This window comes from Sus scrofa, chromosome 1, assembly GCF_054392235.1.
Source record: "Sus scrofa isolate SSC_HxYL_T2T_F1_AM1 chromosome 1, Sscrofa_HxYL_maternal_Yorkshire_Landrace_v2.0, whole genome shotgun sequence".
Lineage (NCBI taxonomy): Eukaryota > Metazoa > Chordata > Mammalia > Artiodactyla > Suidae > Sus > Sus scrofa.
The window spans coordinates 189,419,859-189,445,142 of NC_139383.1; the positions used below are offsets into that span (position 1 = coordinate 189,419,859).

At 34.2% G+C, this 25,284-nt stretch overlaps 2 long non-coding RNA genes across 6 annotated transcripts in view; one reads left to right on the forward strand and one right to left on the reverse strand.

Annotated features, from left to right (window-relative positions):
• LOC146406913 (uncharacterized) overlaps window positions 1-25,284 on the forward strand; it is a 709,993-nt gene that overhangs the window by 553,298 nt on the left and 131,411 nt on the right. The window lies entirely within an intron of this gene.
• LOC110262098 (uncharacterized) overlaps window positions 1-25,284 on the reverse strand; it is a 286,132-nt gene that overhangs the window by 34,543 nt on the left and 226,305 nt on the right. Inside the window, exons 4-5 of one of the 2 annotated variants that reach the window (XR_014841499.1) lie at window positions 5,864-5,996; window positions 2,814-4,235 (exon numbers count right to left, since the gene is read on the reverse strand). This is a non-coding gene — a long non-coding RNA (uncharacterized LOC110262098). Of the gene's footprint in view, window positions 1-2,813; window positions 4,236-5,863; window positions 5,997-25,284 lie in introns of those variants that run through there. The other variant, XR_014841505.1, reaches the window with a different exon arrangement.

A 25,284-nucleotide genomic window follows, 5' to 3' on the forward strand; every position in this document is an offset into this window, starting at 1 on the left:
TAACTAGAGTCACCATACTGTACATTACATCCACAGGACTTATTTATGACTGTAAATTTGTACATTTTGATCATTTTACCCATTTCACCTCTTCCCTATCCCCTTCTTCTAAAAACCACCAATCATTCTCTGTATCTACAGGCTAAGTTGCTTTTTTTTGTCCTTGCTTTGAGGTTTTTGTTTGTTTGTTTGTTTGTTTTTTGTCTTTTTAGGGCCACACCTCTGGCATATGGAAGTTCCCAGGATAGGGGTCGAATTGGAGCTATAACTGCTGGCCTATGCCACAGCCACAGCAACATGGGATCCGAGCCATTTCTGTGACCTACACCACAGCTCATAGCAACATTGGATCCTTAACCCACTGAGTGAGGCCAGGGATTGAACCCATGGATACTAGTCAGGTTCATAACCCACTGAGCCACTGAGCAACAATAGGAATGCCAATCCTCAGACTTATTTTGAATCTGACTGTTTATCTCTTTTTTTTTTTTTTTTTTTTTTTTTTTTGCTATTGAGTTATGGAAGTGCTTTATCTGTTTTAGATATTAACCCTTTATTAGATTTATGATTTGCAAATATGTTCTCTAACTACATTGACTTTTTTATTTGGTTGATGGCTTCCTCTGATTAGTAGAAGCTTTTTACTTTGATGTTTCACACTGGTTTATTTTTGCTTTTTTTGGCCTTTGAGTTTGGTGTCAAATCCAAAAAATCTTTGCCGAGACCAATGCCAAGGTGCATACTGCCTGTCTTCTAGTATTTTTATGATTTCAGGTTTCCAAGTTTTAGTGTAAAACAGATCCTTGAGAAGGATCTGTATTCTTTTGCTTTTTGATGGAATATTCTGCAAAAGTTCTTCAAGTCTTTATGGTTTGATGTGTCATTTAATTTTTATGTTTGCTTATTCATTTTCTGCTTGATAACTTATTAATCAACAAAAGTAGGGTATTGAAGTCCCCTACTATTATTACATTGCTGATGTCTTTATACCTGTCAGTAATTGCTTTATATATTAGGTGTTCTTATGTTGGGTACATAAATATTTACAAGTCTTATATCCGTTTTGTGGAATGACCTCTTTATTACTACACAATAACATTCTTTTTCTCTTAATACACTCCTTAAAAATTTTGTCTGATATAAGTATAGCTTTCCCAGTGTTTTTTTTTTTTTTGGTTTTAATTTGCATGGAATGTCTTTTTTCTATCTTGTATTTTTCAGTATCTATGTATTCTTAAAGTTGAGGTTAGTCCTTTGTAATCAGCATATAGTTGGGTCTTGTTTTTCTTGTGTGATTTGTTAAATCTATTCAGCCACTGAATGTGATCACAGTAGTTTTTTAAATATAGTTGATTTACAGTGTTGTATTAGTTGCAGGTATACAGCAAAGCGGTTAAGATATGTATAAATATATGTACACAAATACATATACTATATATATATAATTTTTAAAAAATTCTTCCATTGTAGGTTATTATAAGATATTGTAGTTTCTAGTGCTATACAGTATGTTGTTGGTTATCGATTTTATATATAGTAGTGTCTATCTGTTAATTCCAAATTCCTAGTTTATCCCTTCCCTCCCCTTCCCCCTTTGGTAACCATAAGTTTGTTTTCTATGTCTGTGATTCTATTTATGCCTAGTAAATAAGTTCATTTGTATCATTTTTAGACTGCACAGATAGGTGATATTGTATTGTCTTTGTCTGACTTACTTTGCTTAGTATGATAATCTCTAGGTCCATCCATATTTTTGCAAATGGCATTATTTTTTGTGGCTGAGTAACATTCCATTTTATATACATATATGTATATATAACATGCACATATATGTATGTACACATGAAAGGAGATGGGTGTCTTGTGTCCCTCAAAATCCCAAACTCTGAATAAAATTACATACATGTGTGCATATTCATATATGTATGTAAGTGTGTATACATACCACATCTTCTTTATCTGTTCATGTGTCAATAGACATTTAGGTTGCTTCCACATCTTGGCCATTATAAATACTTCTTCTGTGAACACCAGGTGGCATGTATCTTTTTGAATTAAAGTTTACATCTTTTCTTTGATATATGCCCAGGAGTGGGATTTCAGGATCATATAGTAACTCTATTTTTAGTTTTTTAAGGAGCCTCCGCACTGTTCTCCATAGTGTTTTCACCAATTTACATTCCCACAAGTATAGGAGGGTTTTTTCCACAGCCTCACCAGCATTTATTATTGTGGTAACTAATTTTTAGCATAAGCATACTGTTAACAGTTATAATATTTCAAAAAATTTGTGAGACTTGAATCCATTTTAGGAAATGTAAAGGGATGTAAAGATAAAAATTTTGGAGTTCCCTATGTGCCACAGTGGAAACGAATCCTACTAGTATCCATGAGGGTACGGGTTTGATCCATGGCCTTGCTTAGGAGGTAAAGGATCTGGCATTGCTGTGAGCTGTGGTGTAGGTCACATATGCAGCTTGGATCCCACATTGCTGTGGCTGTGGTATAGGCCAGCAGCTATAGCTCCAATTCATCCTCTAGCCTGGGAACTTTCATATGCGGCAGGTGCAGCCCTAAAAAGAAAAAAAGATAAAAGCATATGTATTTTCAAAGAACATAGAAAGCAAATAACTGTTACTTTGATGTGTGCATTAGAGTTTTCCAGGGAAACAGAATGCATGTGTGTGTGTGTATGATGGAGGGTTGATTTTATACAGTTTATGCTTATGAGATTATGGAGGTGGCAAATACAAAATCGCAGACTGGGCCAGCAATCTTGTTCATAAAGAGAGTTAAGTACTGAGGCCCTTATGTTTTCTTTTTTTTTTTCCTTTGTTTCATAATAATTTTAGGTGGGAAGAATCTACCTTCTCATAAGTATTACGTAATGGAAAATTAGAGCCCTAGTTACTTAATGGAGTATAAACAGAGCAAGTAATTATATGCATGATTTTTGCCTTTAATCAAAATCTGTCAAATATTCAAAACATGGAAGAGTCAATTTATGTCTATGATTATGCGTAGATGCAATGGCTAGGTCTACACATAGAATAAAATTATAAAATTTTAGAGTGCAGTTAGACTCAAATACTCCATCAAAATACATAATGTTGTATTCTATTCATGTAATTATGATATTGAGGTAAATTTATAATATCGGCATATGGATAAAAGTCCTTCATTGAAGCGAGAAACTGAAAATGTCAGAAAGCCAGTATTATCATATTAATTTCAATGAGTATGTCTTATGCTTTATATTTACACTATATCTCCTTTTCTTTCCTTTCCACTTTCTTTTTAAACAAGTTATAAATAAATGAAACTTTTTCTTCCAAATCATGGAATGCAGATCATAGTTTCAAGGTTTTGCTATACAAGTCAGGTAAGTTAAGAAAGGCATGCATTTTTTAGTGATATGGAACAGATAAATATGGTTAGAACCAAGGTGTTTTTCAGACTGTGCATAGCTAGCCTGCCAAGTAATAGCTTTCCAATGACATACTAGATAAATCCTTAGAAAGAAAAACAGAACAAGGCAACAGTAATTCTACACTCTGTACAAATTGTACCTTACTGTCTAAGCCTAAGGATAGGACAGCCATATTTTTAGGTTTTTCATGAATGCTAGTCTGTATTTTTCTGCAATAGAGTAACTTTGATCTTTGAGCAGAAGATAATTAAAACAGAAAATAATATGTCGTATGTTGGAAATATTCTCTCTACTTAAACTTCACACTTACGTAGAAGAATCTGCCATTGGAGTTAGGCAGCTAGAATATGCTACTTTTCGTCTTTGCTTTTTGACTATTGACCTTGTCTATTTGGTTTGCATCCCTGTAGCTACTTTTACTCCACTACTTGAATTATACAATCAAAAAGACTCGCCTGTGTGTTTCTTAAATGGATTATCACAATTGCATTTTGAATTCTAGTTATGAAATTTAATTAGCATGTAAGCATTATTATATGAAATGTGCTTGTAAAAATTTAGTTAATAAAAGCTAGTTGAAATAAACACATGATATAGGTAATTGTCTAACTCAGAACAGGTGGTTATAACAAATTCCTGTAGACTGGATGACTTAACAGAAATTTATTTTTCAACTTTTTCCCTGAAGTTCTCAGGATTGCTATAGGCTGCAAAGTCCAAGACTGAAGCTCTAGCAGATCTGGTATTTAGGGAGTATATACTCTTCCTTGTTTGCAGACAACCATCTTTTTCCTGTATATAAGAACTGGGAGGAGAAAGGGGCAGGAAAGGGATAGAGATTGACATAGACATAGGGCATTAGTGCTTTGGTCACTTCATCCCCTTATAAAGACACTAATCCCATTCATGAGGGTTCTAGCCTCATGACCTAATTACCTCTCAGATGCCCCACCTCCTGATACAATCATATTGGAGGTTAAGATTTGAACATATGAAATATGGGGGACATAAACATTAACTCCATAGCAGAAAATGATACTAATGGGTGGCTGACTCTAATTATAACTGAATGCAAATGCTAGTTAATCCCTGTAGGGATTCTTCCCACAGTTTGCATAGTAAATACATTTTTTTATATTTAAAAAGAATAAAACAAAATTAATATACAACAATTTATATTATATATGTTTTATATAAATATTATATATATATATTATAAATTAATATACATTAGAGCTTAGGTTAAATTGAAATATTTAGGGAGTTCCCCTTGTGGCTCGGTGGGTTAAGACCCAGCTAGTATCCATGAGAATGTAGGTTCAATCCCTGGCCTCACGCAGCAGGTTAAGGATCTGGCATTGGTGTGAGCTGTGATGTAGGTTGCAGATTTGGCTCAGATCCCATGTGGCTGTGTCTGTGGCTGTGGCATAGGTCAGCAGCTGCAGCTCCAATTTGCCCCCTTTCGTGGGAACTTCCATATGCCACAGTGCGGCCCTGAAAAATAATTAAAATATTTATATTATGTACCTATTACATTTTTATGATTATATGCTTTGCCAGATTTTAAATGGATTGACCAACAGAATTTCTGTTGTCTCCTCATATTCTCATTTCATGACTAAAAATGTGTATAAATTTTGCCCTTGTGTAAAGATACTTATTGAAGATACTGGAAATGTATGTTTAAGTTGATATGTTCTTGTCATTTTTACTTCTCTAAACTAAAAACCTCTCATAAGGATAATTTTTAAGTCCCTCATTAAACATGTATTAGATTGACCAAAAATTATTATTATTTGACCATGGAAGTATATTCTGGCCTTATAAATAACTAAGCATTATATTTCACTTTTCATCATTTCAAATGATGATAACAACAACAACTTAGTGGTGCTGAAGTCTTAGAAATTTAATTATCTTTGTCCCTCGGAATATGAGGCCTATTCTGAGTCCTGTAAGAGGCAACATCTTTTTAATTTTGACTCTTAAGAACTTTTTATCTTTGTTATATTTTTAAATGACTTTATATTGTGGAGGATTATTTACTCTAAATCACTCTTCTGCTGATAATTTTTTAGGACACTGGTGTTTTTATGATTGGCTTCTTCAAGGATTTTTGTGCATTTTCTGTATATAAAACACACAAATAAATATGGGTTCTGGTTCTAGAGAAGTAGCTTTTAGAAAACAGTAAACAAAGAAACCTTTCATTTTCAGTAATTTACATCAACAGTAGTTCTATTGGAGATGGTGCTTTTTTCTCCTTGCAGTTATATACTGACTAGCTGGAGGTTCAGTAATCTTTAGAAGAAAGAGCTAATTCTAAGAAACATACCGAATTAATTTATCTAGTGAAAGTTTACTGAGTATTCGCTCTGGATTATTTTCTGTGGAGACACTGGAAATACAATGGAAAGAAAACTGAGTTGTTACCTTTTTTGAAATGAATATAGTCCAATGGAAGACTTAGACATGAACTAGTACTTGCAGTGTCTGATCAGTAGATGAAGTAAATGGTTTCCACTGAGGAGGGTGTGCTGCTTAGACTGAGATCAGGAAAGATTTCCTAAGAAATTAGAAGGAGAAGGAATTTACAGTTAGTGGGGCAAGATGTCATTCAAGGACTGGGGGAGACAATATGCAAATGATGTTCTGAAAGTGGACCCTTATGAGACACACACACACAATAGGATAAGTTACCTGAAGAAAACTTTCATCTTTTCTGATTCCAATAACAAATTATTTTATAGGAAAAAAAAAAGCAGGAGAGGAAGAAACTTGTTCATTTTCATAAACTTTCATTTATAGGATCAGATATCCATTTGTAGAAGCCTTGTAAATTTTGATTTAGTTCAAATTCTCCATTAACTTGATTTAGTAAACTTTTTTCTTTCATTTGACAGACTTTGTTACTTTGACTTGCCTAGTTGTTAAATAGCATTTCAACTCCCACACTCAGCAATCTAAAGTTGTTACTCTTAACAGCGTGTCATATAGTTCAATCTATGGCAAACTAAAAGCTAAATCTATTTTATCTATTCGTCCAAGAATCTACTATCAAAATGAGGTGGAAAAATTCCATCTTCCTTCTCGTTCATTATCTCCCACTAGTACCCTCATCTGCCAACGCTGCTTTTGGTTTTCACATGATGTTTCTGCTACTGACTCTGTAGTTTGCCTAGTCTACTACTTAGTTATGACTATGCTCTGTTAGCTTTTCCCATCATTCGGGAAGGAAGGAATGATTCCAGCTCATTTTGTTGTTGCTGCTACTTGCACACTGCTTGGAACATGTTGGATATTTAAGGAATACACTCATATTTTTCCTAGGAATGTCAATGAGAAACCTTCCTTTTTCTTCTTATTTCCTTTTGGGAGGGTTTTTTAAAGGAGGCTCCAAAAGGCATGGAAAAGTTTTTGTTTTAGTCTCTGTTTTATACCTACTCCTTAGAAAAGTGTCTAGCATGTAATAGTCATTAGATAAATATTAATTGGATTAACTATTTTATTTAATATTCATATTTTCTAAAGCATTATATATGAATTCAGCAGTCTTAGATATTGATGATAGGGCAATAAAGTTGTATCCAAAAAATTTAAGGCAAAAGCTAAAATGACATTAAATTTACTCCCAAATACTTTCCTGTTATTTAGCAAAATCAGGTGCAGTTATAACTTTTCAAAGTTAATATACATACCTTATTTAGTCAATGTTACTAGTGAGCAATTAAAATATACCCTAATAAATAACATTTCAATTTCAAGGTCAGAATGCTATGTGATTCTTAAGTGACTACATTTACTGATGATGTTGGCTGTGGTCCAAATGCAAAATATCATGGTTATTAAATATATTGGTTGGCATTTAATCTGTTAATTATTGTTTAAATAAAAAGTCCTTGACATTTTAAGAGTTATTTTCAATCATTGCTGTTACAGTGTGCTATACCTCTTTTCCTTGCAAAAAATAAATAAATAAATAAATAAGCCTCTGGCAAAAGAAATTGAATAAATAGTAACATTTAAATATACTTTCTATTGAATCAGTCGATATGATAAAAAGGCAGCCCAAGAATCCCTATGGAATGAGAATCACTCATTATTATTTTAGGTAGGTGGCTATGCATGCTTGGAGGTATAACACACTCAAGGTGACCACTACAATGTATAAGATAGTGATTGATTAGTAGGGATTTCTAGACTGCTTAGTTCAAGCTCTCATCCTCAAACCAGTGAAGCAGGAATAATTTCTTGTAGAAATCATACTCTGATGTCTCAATTTTCTTCTTAGTGTTATAGCTGATATCAAATATATTCTCCAGCCAAAACTTAGACAAAAGATTTCATAATTAAAAAGAATAAATTTCTAGCTTTAGAAGTTCAACATGTGTCAGTAAAAATGCTTTTAGGTGATATCAATTAATGGCAAATATAAAGAACTTTTTAATATTTTGATTGAAGTAAAAAATACTAGAAAATATGACAACTGGAACAATATGAATACTGAGTAAATTTTGATTATATTGACATTATTGGAGTTCCCATTGTGATGTAGGGGAAACAAATCCAACTAGGAACATGGGGTTGTGGATTTGATCCCTGGCCTTGGTCAGTGGGTTGAGGATCCAGCACTGCAGTGGGCTGTGATGTAAGTCACAAACGTGGCTCGGATCTGGCATTGCTGTGGCCATGGTGTAGGCAGGCACCTGTAGCTCTGATTGGACCCCTAACCTGAAAACCTCCATATGCTGCAGTTGTTGCCCTAAAAAGCAAAAAAAAAAAAAAAAAATTGATTATAAGTGTGATAATAACACTGCTGCTATGTTTTTAAAATGGTCCATTTGGCATTTCACATTGACACATTTACAAATAAAATCATTCAATATTTGGGATTGGCTTCACAATGGTAAAATTTAAAAAAAGTAGGAGAAGTAGGTGCAATATGAATGAAATAAGATTACTGTTGAGGCAATAATTGTTAAAAGTATGTTGATGGGTCCGTGAGGTTTGTGATAAAAGATAAAAGCATTCTTCTTTTGTAAATGTTTTTATCCTCTATAATAATAATGTTAAAACAAAAAGTAGAAGCAGAATTCTCTGCTGTATAAAAATGAAGTCTAGTAAGGAGAAATGTATGTCCTTCACTGCAAAAGTAAAGAGAAATTACATCAGGCTATATATACCAAGCTTTTTCTTCTCAACTTATGTTGCGTATACAAACAGAACTACCATTTTGAGTCAGCTTTGCATATTTACTCTTTAATTTTTTCTGCTCTGTGATATTTTTAGTTCATTGAAGAAAGCTACTTTTTTAAAAGTTTTTTTTGTTTCCTCTACAGTATGTAAATGCAACAACTATACACTTGGTGTTGAAAATATGCCATTTAATTAATAATTTTAACTATGAATGTAAGATGAAAATTTCTATCTGCAGTAACCATAATATTCAAATTAAAATACAAGAAAATGTCAGTGGATGGATATATACATCAGATGAAACTAAGGAAGGTTTTTATTTTAGCAAACTACTCAAAGCCAGAAAGTGGTAAACACAACAGAACAGAAATCTTAAAAAGAAATATAGTTGGTCAAAAGTGTAAGCAGAATAAGAGAAAATTAAGTGCAGAGCCTCTAGAGATTATGAGAAAATACAACTTAAATGTGAAAGGGATACTAATTTCTACCATGTGCCAGGCAGTATTATAAAAAGTAGGTTTAAAGCAATAAATAAAATTCCCATCTTCATAGAATATTTTTGTACCAGCTTTATCAAGATATAATTGACAAAGTTGTAAGATATTTAAAGAAAGTGATGATCTGATATATGTACATATTGTAAAAGAAGTTTCCCCATCATGTTGACATATTCATCACCTCACATAGATTCCGCCCTCCCAACTTGGTGAGAACATGTAAGTTCCACCTTCTTAGCAAATTTAAGTGCTACAATACAATGTTATTAACTACAGCCACCGTGTTATACAATAGATCCTCATACCTTATTCAACCTATAACTGAAAATTTGTACCTCTTTACCAACTTCTCCCTATTTTCACTACCCCTTGGCTCCTTTTCTACTTCCAACTTCTATAAATTTGACTTTTTAAAAATATTGTACATATTAGTGATATACACAGTATTTGTCTTTCTCTAATTCATTGCACTTAGCATGTTGTGCTCTAGGTTTATCAATTTCACTGCAGATGAGGGGATTTACTTCTCCTTTGAATAATATTATATTCAAATAGTATTTGGAATAATATTCCTGTGTTTGTGTGTTTATGCATGTGTAGTGTATCACAGTTTCTTGATCCCTTCATACATTAATGGACATTTAGGTTGTTTTCATACATTGGCTACCATAAATAATGCTGCAGGAACATGGGAGTACAAATATATCTTTGAGATAATGGTTTTGTTTCCTTTGCTATATACTCAGAAATGGGCTTGCTGGCTCATATGGTAGTTCTATTTTTAATGTGTTGAGAAATCTATATTCTGTTTTCCATAATGGCTACTCCAGATTACATTTCAACTAACTGTACACTAGGGTTCTCTTCTCTATATATCCTTGCTAGCATTTCTCTTGTCTTTTTGATAAGAGCTGTCTTGATTGGTGTAAGGTGATAGCTTATTGTGCTTTTGATTTGCATTTCCCTGATGATTAGCAATGTTGAGCAATTTTAATGTACTTATTGGCCATTTCAGTGTATTCTTTGGAAAAATGTTTATTCAGATCTTAGCCCATTTTTCAAGTTATTTTGTTTATTTACTATTAAGTTTTTTGAGTTCCTTATATATTTTAGATATTAACACTTTATCAGATATGCAGTTTAAAAATATTTTATCTCATTCCATAGATTGCCTTCTCACTTTGTTAATAATTTTCCTTGCCAAGCAAAAGGTTTTTAGTTTGATGGTATCATATTTCTTTATGTTTGCTTTTGTTACCAAATTTAAAAAAATGATTGCCAAAAATGAATGACAAGGAGCTTATTGCCTGTTTCCTTCTAGGAGTGTTATAATTTCAGGTCTTACACCCAAGTCTTTAATGCATTTTGAGTTGACTTTTGTCTATGGTATAAGATAAGGGTCAAATTCCATTCTTTTGCATGTGGCTGTCCAGTTTTCCCAACACTACTTATTGAAGAAACTATCCTTTCCCCATTGTATATTCTTAACTCCTTTGTCAAAAATCAACAGACCATATATGTGTGGGTAATTTATGGATGCTCACTTCTGTCCCATTGATCTATGTGTTTGTTTTTATGCAAAAATGACATTGTTTTTTAAATTATTTATTTCTTTTTTCTTTTTAGGGCCACACCCATGGCATATGGAAGTTCCCAGGCTAGGGGTCTAATTGGAGCTATAGCCCCTGACCTACACCACAGCCACAGCAACATCAGATCCAGCTGTATCTGCAATCTAGACTGCAGCTCATGGCAATACCGAATCCTTAAACCACTGAGAGAGGCCCGGGATCAAACCCAGATCCTCATGGATACTAGTCAGGTTTGTTAACCATGAAGCCACAATGGGAACTACCCAAAAACGCATTGTTTTAATCACTGCAGCTTTGTGATTTAGTTTGAAACCAGGAATTGTGATATCTCCAGTTAGTTCTTACTCGAAATTTACCTGTCAAACATCACATAATTACTATGTGTAGGAGTGGGAAGCAATATGGTATCCTTGTTACCAATGACTTTCTCATTTCCTCCTGTAGGTTCTTTTTCACTGAAGGTAGCTTATTTGCCCATCTGCTTTCTTCTGGTGAGCCTTGGGTGAGGGAGGAAGAGGTGCAAAGCTGAAAAAGTAGATCCAACCACAGATGGCCACACAAATCTAAGATGGTTTTTGTTTGTTTTTAATCTTTTTATGGCCACACCTGCAGCATACAGAAGTTCCTAGGCTATGAGTCAAACTGGAGCTACAGCTGCCGGCCTATACCACAGCCACAGCAATGCCAGATCCAAGCTGTGTCTGTGACCTACGCAACAGCTCATGGCAATGCCGGATCCTTAACCTACTGAGTGAGACCAGGGATCAAACCCAAATCCTCATGGATACCAGTCGGGCTCATTTCCACTGAGCCATGATGGTGTTTTTCAATAGTGGTGGTTCTTCTTGGTACTTCATTACTGGTGGGAACATCAGTACTCAATTATGAAGCCATGGATCATTCACTGAACTTTTCTGTTAGCTTATCTGTAAGAAGAGTGATCTTTCCAGCTTCTGATTCTTGGAGTCTATACACAGTCTTCTTCATCAGGCCTATTCAGGTAATTTCAACATGTGCTTGGTCTGTCTCTTACCTCTCAGATTTTGCAAAGCACACATGATCTTTCTCTTCATAAAATGGTAATAATGATTAATCCATCAAATTACTGATTAACCTACATAACAAACTGAATTTCCTTCTGAAGACAGACCTCCGGGTGGAGATCATATGCTAGTATATGAAAAGTGGGTCGAAAGTAGTTCTTTGTGGAAATAGTTCATACTTTCTCCTCACTTGGCTGATTTAGTTAGATATAGCATGGTGTGAAATCAATGAACTATATCATATGACCTCTTTGCTTCTCTCTGAAATACAGCAGGCTATCTGTATCTTTGTATTACCTAAGTCAATTGGCTAATTTATTGGGAAGGGAAATGGTGATGAAGAAAGAGGAGGTATAGGACAAAAAGGAGAAAGAAAAGGAGGAAGGAAGAGAGATTTTTGAGCCCATATAAAACTTGGAGTCCTCTGTGAAGTTTTAAAAATCTTGATGCCCTGGGACTACTCCAGATCAATTATATTAGAATTTCTTAGGGTGGAACTCAGGAAGCTGTGCAGTCAAGTTTGAGAACAAATAACATAGAGTAGATAACCCACTCCTTAAGTTTCCAAATTTCAGTAAGTTCTAAGTAGTGTATCAGGATCAACTAAAATACCAGGATTGCTATTTGTTCTCTTACCACCACTTAGTGTCTGTATGAACTCAGTCAATTCACTCTCCAAGCCTGGAAGCTTGAGACAGTACCATGTTTCCCTTGGGAGGCTTTGAGTATTAAATGGGTTAATGTACAATGAATATATAGCACTTTATCCAGAATTGAAGAGTTTTGTAACCTGGGAAAACTGAGGAAATGTTCACCCAAATAAATATTTTTGTATGCTGTAGATCAAATGGTAAATCCAGGTTAATAAATAGTATTGTTAAAAATGATTTTTCCAGGCTTTTGAAATCAGATGGTCCTAGATTTAAGCTGAACTACCCATTTTCTAGCTTTGTGTTCTTGGAGAATTATTTAATCTTTCTGAGTTTTAGTTATCACATCTATAAATTGGAGATAATATGTCTATTGGAATTGTTATAATAAAATAAGAGCATAACATAGTGTATGACATATAAGAAGAGCTCAGGACATGTTAGATATGATTATTTCATAATTGTTATTTTTGGTATACTTTTAGAATTTCTTTGGCTACTGCAATTATTGTTACAGTACTGAAAGAAGATGTGGCAAAAGTAAGGGTCTAAAAAATAGAAGACAGTACACAAGTTGACCTTTTATCTATATTTTTTGACACTCAACATTTTTATTTTCCTATAATTTTAGTAAGCAAAAACTGTTTAAAATACACAATAAACTGTTTAGACCAAAATAAATATCTAGCACCATTGTAGTAGTGGGAATACACATAATTTAAGAGGTTATCTATCCCATAGTAACAGTAGGAAAATAAACTTGGAATAGAGAATTTGTAGAACTGACACAGAAAGACAGGAAATAAATGTTCCTAGTAGATATAGATATGCATAGTTGCTTTTAATTTTTCATTATTTACTGAGACGTTTCTTTTTCTGATAGTTTACAAGAATCTACAGCTTCTTCTCTTCCATTATATCTCGATATAATTGTTTTTAACATCAAATTAAAATTATGGAAGCTAATTATAAAATTAGAGAAGCTCTTAATAGCATAAGGAACAGTTAATTTCTCCTTGTATATATATTTTTGTTGTTTATTAAGAGTAACTTAAAAATTTTTTGCCTTTAGAAATAATAGATTTGCTGAATTTGGCAAATATTCATTGCATAATGCATTCTACATTTGCAAATCAAATATGATAACATCTCAGTCATTTTCAGAAACTTAATTGCATCTTGATTTGTCACAAAATTGAGAAAATGTTCCCTATTATCGTTCTAGAAGGTAAGAGTTACATCACTCTGCAAAGTTCCTAAATTATTAACTGATGAGGTGAATAAATTTGTTAATAGGTCAGGCTTGAGGTCTCAGTCGTGGTGACTAGTGGACTAAGACTCTGAAAAAGGTTCCAAGGCCCCAGATTTTCTGAATAAAACCAATCCAAGGCTTGTGAGTTTCATGCTCAGCAATTTTTTCCTGTAACCCCTCTATTTACTCTTGTTTTGTTCATTATTTTACCTTTTTTTATTTTGACATATTGAAGAGGTGAAACAACAGTACAAAGAATTCCTAATAATCATTATCCAAATCCCCCAAATGTTTACACTGTCACAATTGCTTTTCCTTCTTTCTCTTCCCTCTCTTTTCCTTTCTCTTTTTAAAGAGTGACCACACAGAGATGAATAGTAAAATAACTGAAATGAAAATTATTATGGAAGGAATAAATAGTAGACTAAATGATTGAGAAGTAAGGATCAGTGAGCTGGAATGCAGAGTAGTGGAATTTTACTGCCACTGAACAGAAAAAAAAAATAAGAAAAAAGAACTAAAAGATATGAGGACAGTTTAAAAGACCTCTGGAACAACATCAAGCACACCAATGTTCACATTATAGGGATCTCAGAAGAGAAGAGACAGAGAAAAGGCCTGAGAAAATATTTGAAAAAATAGTAGATGAAAACCTCTATAACCTGGAAAAGGCAATAGTCATACAAGTCCAGAAAATGCAGAGACCCGTATAGTATTAACCCAAAGAGGAACACACCAAGACACACTGTAATCAAAATGACAAATGTGAGAATCTAAAAGCAACAAATAACATACAAGGGAACTCTCTTAAGACCATCAGCTGATTTTTCATCAGAAATTCTGCAGGACAGAAAGGAGCAGCAGGATATATTTAAAGTGATGAAAGAGGAAAACCTACAACCAAGAACACTCTACCCAACAAGGCTCTCATACAGATTTAATGGAGAAATCAAAAGCTTTACAGATAAGCAAAAGCTAAAGTAATTCAGCATCACCAAACCAGCCTTAAAACATATTTTAAAGTAAGTTCTCTAGGCGAAAAAGAAAAGAGCACAGATAGGAACAAAGTTATGGAATGAAAAAGCTCACTGGTAAAGGCAAACTTACAGTAATGGTAAGAAATTATCCACACAAAGCTAGTAGGGAGGTGAAAAAACAAAAGTAGTAAAGTTATCTGTATCTGCAATAGCTGTTAAGAGATACATAAAATTATTATATGTAAAATAAAATATCAAAAACACTGATCATAAGAAAAGGAGAGTACAAATGCAGGGAAATTAAAATGCATTTGATGAGTTCCCACTGTGGCACAGTGGAATCAGTGGCATCTTGTGAGTGCTGGGACAGGTTCAGTCCCAGGCCCAGCACAGTGGGTTAAACATCCAGCATTTCTGAAGCTGTGGCTTAGGTAGAAAATATGGCTGAGATCTGATCCTGGGCCCAAGAACTCCATATGCCATTGGGTGGCCAAAAACAAAACAGAACAAAACAAAAAAATTTTAAACTAAGATATCAGCAATGCATGTGTATAACAATAATCACGTATGTGTATAGACTGCTATATAAAAAATTCAAGGTAACTGCAAACCCAGTCTATAATAGATATAAACACAAAAGAGAAAAAGGAATTAAAATATAACATTAAATAGTCATTAAAATACAAAAAAGGGGAAAAAAAACACAAAAACAAATCCAAAGCAATTAATGAAATGGAAAAAAGAACATATATATCAATAATTACCTCAAATGTAAATGGATTAAATGCTCCAACCTAAGACAAGAGATTGCCTGAATGAATATAAAAACAAGATTCATATATTTGCTACCTACAAAAGACTCACTTAAGATTCAGGGACACATATACAGACTGAAAGTGAGAGGATAGAAAAAGTTACTCCACATAAATGGAAATCAAAACAAAGCCAGAGTAGCCACAAAGCCACTTATATGAGATAAAATAGACTTTAAAATAAAAACATTTAAGAGAGACAAAGAAGGACACTACCTAATGATCAAAGGATCAATCTAAGGAGATATAACAATCATAAATACATATGTACCCAATGTAGGAACACCTCAATATATAAGGCAAATATTAACAGACATAAAAGGAGAAGTCAAATACTAAGACAATAATAGTAGAGGACTTTTTAACACCCCACTTGCATCAATGGACAGATCATCCAGACTGATAATCAATAAGGAAATACAGGCCTTAAATAACACGTTAGACCAAATGGATTTAATTGCTATTTATAGAGCATTCCAGTCAAAAGCAGCAGAATATACAGTTTTCAAGTGCACACAGAACGTTCTCCAGGACAGATCACTAGGCCACAAAATAAGCCTTGGTGAATTTGAGAAAATTGAAATCATATAAGCATCTTTTCCAACTACCACACTTTTATATATACCTGTCTTGAATCTCGGAAAAACAAATCTTCTCTTTTTGTTTTTAAACAATGCAAATTGCTTATAAAACAGGGCAGACAGGAAAAAGTGCAATCTCACCTCTACAAAATGAAATTAAATAGAGAATATTTTTATAGTGGATTTTATACCCACACAGATCACCAAATGTCATCTCTTTGGGTGTTTAATTTAAATTTTCATTGTCATTGTTTTTAAGCCTCTTTATGTAGAAAATGATAACCTTGCAAATCCTATAATAAAAGATAGATTACTAAAATCTAAGTAAGAAAATTCAGCAACTATTCATTTTCAAGTACAGTCAATTATGTGTTATCTAAACATTTAATGCCATAAATTTGACTGAGAATCAAGTAATTTTGAATTTGCATTTTATGATCAACAAATACTTATTGAATATCTAACCTAGTGTTAAGACATTTTAGCATAATGATTTGTATACTTACTGTACACAGACTTGTTTTGTGTAAGCATTATTTTAGAAACATACAAACTCTCCTTAAAGAGATACTTGATCTTGTCCCAGATAAGCAGAAGATACAGATTTCTGATTTATGCCCTCCCAAGTGAAAATTTGATGAGAAGATTTCCATGGAGTTATAGTTTTGTTGTGTAAAACATTGATATGGGAAGTTACAAGTTAGAAGAAAATATAAACTAAATAGAAGTAGTTAATTTTGCTTTTCATTGGAGTACAAATGGAACACTATTAACACTATTAGCCATTTTGTCAACTCATCATCTATTACTTTTAGTCATTTGCACCTCTGGAGTTCCTTTAGCAGTATGCCATAGTTTTCTAGGATTAAACAATCATCAGTCTAGTTTCTTTCATGACTTATTTTGCCACCTTCATACAATATCAGCTGGTGACAAGAGAAAAATAAAAATCATTGTTTCAAACTTCCCACCCCATAGGCCCTATAATCAGTACATAAACAGGGCAATATTAGGCATTCATTAGGAAACACATCTTCAGTTCTTTTTGGAAAGTATTTTCATTTAGTCTATTCTTTGAACAAATGGAAATTTTTTAAAAAGTCACAGAAATTAATTTAGTATTTGATGTTAGCCATTTTCTGAAACTCATATATTTATTTACTATATATAACATATATAAAATCCTGGTAAATATATAAATAGAAAATATAAATATATTTATAACATATAAATATGTTAAATATAAATGTATTTATAGTAGGCATATATACCATATGTATGTTTATATATCATATATTATATAATTATAGAATATTTTTCATAAAGATATTTGCAAATACTTGTAGAAAAGTTACAAATTTTCTCAAATAGACAACAAAATTATAATTGTCCGATTCTCCATTTCTTCTAAACTATTGTATGAGTCTTCAACTTTTAGGATGGAGTTGGAAACAGAGGTGATAGAAATAGAATCTAAACTGGTAATCTCAATTGGGTTTCTTCAGCAGAAGTGCTCAATCTTTTTGAGTTCTGGGCCAATTCCTTTCAGTTTCCCAATACTTACTTGAGTATTTGGAATAGAGTTTTATTTCATAGAGTCTCATTGCTTGAGAGAGTATACTCTTGAATCCATTTACTGCTTTCTGGGATTTTCTCTCATCTCTATTTTGAATTAATAGTTGGATTGGTGGCTGCTATGATGTAAGTGGTTCCACCTTAGTGCTAGGAATGTCTGTACCAATGGTGAAATGCTGCTGGTCTCATCTAAGTGCTGGAATGCAACTGGTTCTGCTTGAGAGTTAGGTACAGCTGGATTAGTGTTCATTGCTGAAGTTCTATGTCTCTAGGCTTTCCTACAATACCAAGGTTTCTTCTCCACCTCCACCTAGGCCAATAGCCCTGTCAGGTAATCTAGGCCTCTATAGAGGGATACCTGGAGACCTATGTCTTGCTTACCTATGAGGCAGAAGCCCCAAGGGCAAATGGTGATTCTAGCTCCCTTGGATAAGTGTTGGCTATCATTGCATGTCATACTGGCAACTGCCCTATGGATAAGGCATCTCCTAAACTGCAGCATGCCATTGATAAGATTTTCTCACTCCCCATCCCCATACCAATTCAGAAAATCTGGATTTCTGAAGTGAGTGTCCTCCACCAACTAGAGATTCAGGTCCTAGAGAGACTGGTAACTTACCCATTTGATCGCTGTCCTTTTTTCTCTCAGGTTTATTTTCTTCCTAAAAGCTACTAGAAACTGAAGACCGGGTTTTAGATTTTTAACATCCTCAGTCTTATTTCCTTCTTTTATCTAGTGAAACAAATTTAATTTTCATGAACAAAGAATATCCTTTCCTCACTTTGAAGAATTCAAATTATAGTTTCTTCTAATCTTGATTCATGAGATATTAGAAGAAAGCTAAGAGAAATTAGGAAAGCCTGTATTTTTTTACAAATTCTGAGTTTCAAGATGAGTTTCCTACTGCAAAATTCTGCCTTAAATAACAAAACTGGATATTTATTCTCTTTATTTTTGCACTTTCCCATGATAACCATATTCTCTACATCAACCGTTAACATCTAGCCAGTCCCAAGACAGATAAAAGTTCTAGGGGAAAGAAAGAAAAGTTTAATTATGTAAATTCCAAAGGAGAAAAGCTACTTTGCTGTAGTTTAAAAAATTACCACTATTACAAGTGGATGAGACCAACATTAATTTTTCAGAATTATAATAATCATGTATCACAACTTCTTAGAGAAGCCACTTGTAAAATCCAGAAATGAGATTTTACAGAAGTATCATGGCACCATTAGTCAATAATAGTCAGAATAAATATTCAAAGTCTTTGTCCTAATTAAAGACAATAAGAAGCTTTCAACTAACTACTCTGGAATTCACCTATGCAATGAAAGTTTCCAGGAAGAGTTTAATTTCATTTCCTCTGATCATGACTATTAACTAGTTCCACTGAAGTCAAGTGTATCACCATACCCCAGCCATAATAAATGCTCAAAAACATTTATCAAATGAAAAATTCAGGAGGATTAAGATGGCAGAATAGAAGGACTAGAGCTCAACTTCTCTCCTAAAAACAACAAAATTCACAACTAAAGGCTGAGCAATCTCCACCCAAATGGACCAGAAACCTTAAAAAAGATACGCTACTCCAGAAGAAAAAGAGGAGGACACATCAAGAGGTAGGAGGGGAGATTTTACGATATAAACAACCCCATACCTCCTGGGTGGGAAGCTCCACAGACTGAAAACTAACTGGTTCACAGAGACTCACCTACAGGAGTGAGAATTCGGAGCCGCACATCAAACCCTCAGGTGCGCTAGCACTGGGAGAAAGAGCCCCTGGATCATCTGGCATAGAAGGCCAGTGGGGCTTGTGCTCAGGAGTTCCATGGGACTGGGGGAAATGGAGACCCCATTCTTAAAAGGCGCACATGGAATTTCATGTGCACTGGGTCCCAGGGCAGAGTGAGGTCTCCATAGGAATCTGGGTCAAACCTGACTGCAGTTCTTGGAGGACATCCTGGGAAAACAGGGGTGAATGTGGCTTGTTGTGAGGGACGCAAATTGAAAGCAAAGCTCTCGGGAATATTCAGCAGCTGCCTTTCTCTGGAGGTGGCCATTTTGGGAAAATCTGGCCCCTCCCATCAGTCAGCAACAGGCAAGTGCCACTCAAAGAAACACTGATACATTGATTGTTTTCAATGAACTGATTATTTTATTTATTACGGATGATAATTCTTCACAAAACGAACTTGATCACATTTATTATAATTTATAATTAATGATATTTTGTAGGTAATTCTCAATAATCTTTCATCTAGGTTGGTCAAAAATAGTTTTAATTTAAAATTGCTGTTGTTCCTAATTTTTGTTTTCTTATATGGGGATCTGTTTTGAAGATTCCACAGGTGATAAATTACAGATATATCTGCTCCCAAATGATGGTTTTGCATTGGAAATAGATTTCTGTCCCTGAAGGTAATTCTTGGAATAGATATAGGAAACTGTCACTGGAAGATCTTTGCTAAAGCTATCTCTCATAGATTATGATGCATAAAAACAACAAAGAACTGATCCTAGGAATTATTAGCATATTTACCATGGTTCAGATGTCATCAGCTTCTTCAAAAAATATGAATAAGAAGGCCTTAACCAATGGGACCTAATCAAACTGAAAAACTTTTGCACAGCAAAGGAAACCAAAAAGAAAACAAAAAGACAACTTATAGAATGGGAGAAAATAGTTTCAAATGAAGCAATGGACAAGGGCTTAATCTCTAGAATATACAAGCAACTTATATAACTCAATAGCAAAAAAGCCAATCAACCAATGGAAAAATGGGCAAAAGACCTGAATAGACAGTTCTCCAAGGAAGATATATAGATGGCCAACAAACACATGAAAAAATGCTCAACATCCCTGATTATTAGAGAAATGCAAATCAAAACTACCATGAGATACCACCTCACACCAGGCAGAATGGCCATCATTAATAAGTCCACAAATAACAAGTGCTGGAGGGATTGTGGAGAAAAGGGAACCCTCTTGCACTGTTGGTGGGAATGTAAGCTGGTACAGCCGCTATGGAGAAAGTATGGAGGTACCTTGGAAATCTATAGAGAACTACAAAATGATCCAGCAATCCCACTCTTGGGCATATATCCAAACAAAACTTTCCTTAAAAAAGGCATGCACCATCATGTTCATTGCAGCACCATACACAACAGCCAAGACATGGAAAACAACCCAAATGTCACACACACACACACACACACACACACACACACACACACACACACACACAATGGAATACTACTCAGCCATAAAAAAGGATGACATCATGCCATTTGCAGCAACATGGATGGAACTAGAGACTCTCATACTGAGTGAAATAAGTCAGAAAGAGAAAGAAAAATACCATATGGTATCACTTATAACTGTAATCTAATATACAGCACAAATGAACTTTTCAACAGAAAAGAAAATCATGGTCTTGGAGAATAGACTTGTGGCGGCCCTTGGGGGAGAGGGAGGGAGTGGGAGGTGTCAGGAGCTGGGGTTAATGGATGCAAACTATTGCTCTTGGAATGGATTTACAATGAGATCCTGCTGTGTGGCACTGAGAACTAAGTCTAGATATTTATATTGCAACATGATAATGGGAGGAAAAATTATGTATACATGTGTATGTTACTTGGTCCCCATGCTGTACAATGGAAAAAAATAAATTTTAAAAAAGGATTAATAAAAATATAAATTTATCTTTTTATTATGTTGCTACAATAAAAGTATACAGAAGAAAAAAAAAAAAAAAAAGGCCTTAACAGAAATCTCTATGGAATTGCAACCTGTTTTAACATGGTTGGTTTTGGTGGTCTTTTCAAAATAGTTTAAGGCACTTCCACTTCAACGTAATTCAGTCTTAAACTCCATGCCAGTTATATTTCTATAACAAAGTTTCAGACAGAAGGAATGTTGTATTTATTCAACTTAATGTAAAGAATTTCCAGCGTACTTAAGCAAACATTAATATTGAGAGGTTTGTGAAGATTATTAAGGGCCTCTTAGAATCAAATATCAGAGAATGACAAATAGGCTGTTTAGTTTTCTTACCATTCAACCTGTCACCCTTTAGTCAACACAACTAGCGATGTTGAATTTTCTAAGAAAGGTGTATCTATTCAAACTTAACTGAAAACTTAAATACACAAATAAGAATATGTTATAGATGGTTATATTTTGCAACATCTTGGTGTTTTTCCTCCTAAAATGTTAAGTATTTCCTGGATTATGTGGACCAAGAAAGATAGATATCTGAACTTTAATTAATATTACGGATTTTGGAGTTCCCGTTGTGGCGCAGTGGTTAACGAATCCAACTAGGAACCATGAGGTGCGGGTTCGATCCCTGCCCTTGCTCAGTGGGTTAAGAATCCAGCGTTGCTGTGAGCTGTGGTGAAGGTTGCAGACGCAGCTTGGATCCTGCATTGCTGTGGCTCTGGCGTAGGCCGGTGGCTCCAGCTCCGATACAACCCCTAGCCTGGGAACTTCCATATGCCGCTGGAGTGGCCCAAGAAATAGCAAAAAGACAAAGAAAAAAAAATATTACGGATTTTATACGCTGTTGCTGGGAATATAAATTGGTGCAGCCGCTATGGAAAACAGTATGGAGTTTCCTTAAAAAACTAAAAGAGTTGTCATATGATCAAGCAATTCCACTCCTGGGCATATATCCAGACAAAACTATAATTTGAAAATATAAATACACCTCTATGTTCATAGCGTCACTATTTACAATAGCCAAAACAAGGAAACAATCCAAGTGTCTATCAACAGATGAATGGATAAAGATGTGGTACATAAATAATTGAATACTGTTCAGCCATAGAAAAGGAAATAATGCCATTTACAGCAACATCGATGAAGCTAAAGGTTATTACACTAAGCAAAGTAAATCAGAAATATAAAGACAAATACCATAGGATATCACTAATAAGTGGATTCTAAACTATGATACAGATGAATTTATATACACACAGATTCATAGACAAAGAACAGACTTGTGGGAGAGGAGGTAGGGGAGGGATAGGGTAATAGTTTGGAATTAACAGATACAAAATATATATAGAATGGATAAACAACAAGATTCTACTGTATAGCAAAGGGAACTATATTCAGTATCCCATTATAAATCATAATGGAGAAGAACATGAAAAAGAGTTATATATATATAACTCTCTCTCTCTCTATATATATATATATAGAGAGAGAGAGAGATTGATTCATGAAAAAGAGTGATATATATATTCATACATATATATGTATGTACAACTGAATCACTTTATAGCAGAAGTTAACACAATGTAAATCAACTATACCCAAATAAAATTTTTTAAAAGATTAAGAATTTTAGATTATAAGAGTTCCTGTTGTAGCTCAGCAGTAATAAATCTGACTAGTATCCATGAGGATGCAGGTTTGATCCCTGACCTTGCTCGGTGGGTTAAGGATCCAGCACTGCTATGAGCTGTCTTGCCACTGTGGCTTGCAAGTTGCAGATGTGGCTTGGATCCCCCATTGCTGTGGCTGTGATGTAGGTTGGCAGCTATAGCTCTGATTTGACTGTTAGCCTGGGAGCTTTCAGATGCCATGGGTACAGCCCTAAAAATACCAAAAAAAATTTTTTTTAGTTTATAAAAGTACAAAAAGTTTCAGAGGGCAAATAAGCTAGTATGGTACTGTTATTTTCAGCTATGGGGAGAAATATTTCTTTGAATCACTTCAAATTAACAGAATGAATTTTCATTTACACCATTTTAAGGATCAGAAAAACCATAATAATATAGTGGTTAAAAACATAACTAATGACTTTGTCTCTTAGATTTTTTTAAAAAAAGGGGGGCTGGTTTTATCTCTAGGTATTTGTAATATCACACAGATAAAAAGTGGCTGACCTAGATATGGACCTAGGATTTCTGACTCAAAAGATTGGTGAACTATCCCACTCATCTACCTGTCATCCTTGGTTCCATTGTTTCCTTCTCCACTGAAAGAAATAAATGCAAATTTATACAATTTTGTCAGGTCTTTCCTGATAATAATATTGATATATTTTATGTAACTGAACATGCTACATAGATTTTAATCATTATTTGTACATATGAATAATCCTTTCTAGCAAACAATAATAGTTTATGTAAACCCTGTCTCTGTTCCCTCTTTATATCCCCAATACCTGGTGTGTATACCTTACATGTGTAAAACACAAACATATGTGCTGAATAGATTAGTTACTGATTATCTTGACATTTTCTCTAGATACACTGTAATGGACCCATGGTTATTTTCTAAGACAAGGTACTTTTGCATATTTCCTTAGTATAAACTTGAACAGTTGGCTGTGTATTAAGCCTATACACTGGTAAAGCTTATTGACTTTCATGAAAAGATATCAGTGTTCTTCTCTGTTCAGTTACATATCCAATACCCTTACTTGGAAATATGGCATAACTGCACTTTATAGTCTTATCATAAAATATAGCCTTGATCTGTCTGATGACCATTTTTTCTAAAATCTTGATTCAATAACTGATGTCTATGACAGACCCAGCCGGTTGCCAACAAATTCCATTCTTTCCTTCTCTTGTAAAAGAATTCCATTTTTCTTTGGAGCAGCAGCATGCTTTGTTTAAAATGTCTACCTTCTCAGACACCTTTGCTTCCATCAGTAGCCAATGACTTAGTTTGAATGAATGAAAATGTAAGAAGAATTGTAAGAAGATACAATTATAAGACACTTTTTGGAAATCTTTTCTCAAAAGGCCCAATTAAGGTTTTTTCTTCCTTTACTCCTTTGTGTTTCTTTTCTTTTTGCTTGAATCCGATGCTTGAAGGCATGGGAAAACTTTTTTGTCAAGGAGGTAAAAGCCACATGCTTAAGATTGCAAAGCAAGAAGATAGAATGGCTGCAGTCCTTGATGACACTGAGGAACTGCCCTTTCTTCTCTCCTAACATGTTTTGTTACAAGCGTTATATCCCTTGCTTAAACCCATGATATTAGGTTTTTCACACTTTCAGCTGAATATAACTCTAACTCATACAGCATTTATGAAAGATCACCTAAAGCCATGTTTAAGATGATTTGTGGTCCAGAGAACTCCTTTAAATAAAATCCTGATATCTACAAGTTAACAAGAACCTTACATGGCTGAAGAGACATGAATTTTATTAGATCTTCCCTTAGATCCAGCCAGATAATCAGAAAGCTATTTAGATACATAACATTGTTTTCTTGACTTTTAGAATTGCATTTACTGATTTATTTTGTATTTAGCTTGTATTTCAGGTCAATATAAGAATCACTCAATTGAAACTTGATACCATGTTTATTATAGGGATATTAGTAACATCCTTCATTGGCTGCTTTCTCTGCTTTCAATTCTAACAGTGGTTTATGCCTATTCTTATGAACTGTGTGATTTTTACTCCTTGACACAGTAATGTTCTTTCTTTTTTTTGTTTTTGCCTATAAATAATACCAGAGTTCCTGTTGTGGCAGAGTGGAAACGAATCTGACTAGTGTCCATGAGGATGCGGATTCGATCCATGGCCTCGCTCAGTGGCTTAAGGATTCAACGTTGCCTTGAGCTGTGGTGTAGGTTTCAGACACAGCTCAGATCCCACCAGTGGCTGTGGCATATGCTAGCAGCTGTAGCTTCAATCTAACCCCTAGCCTG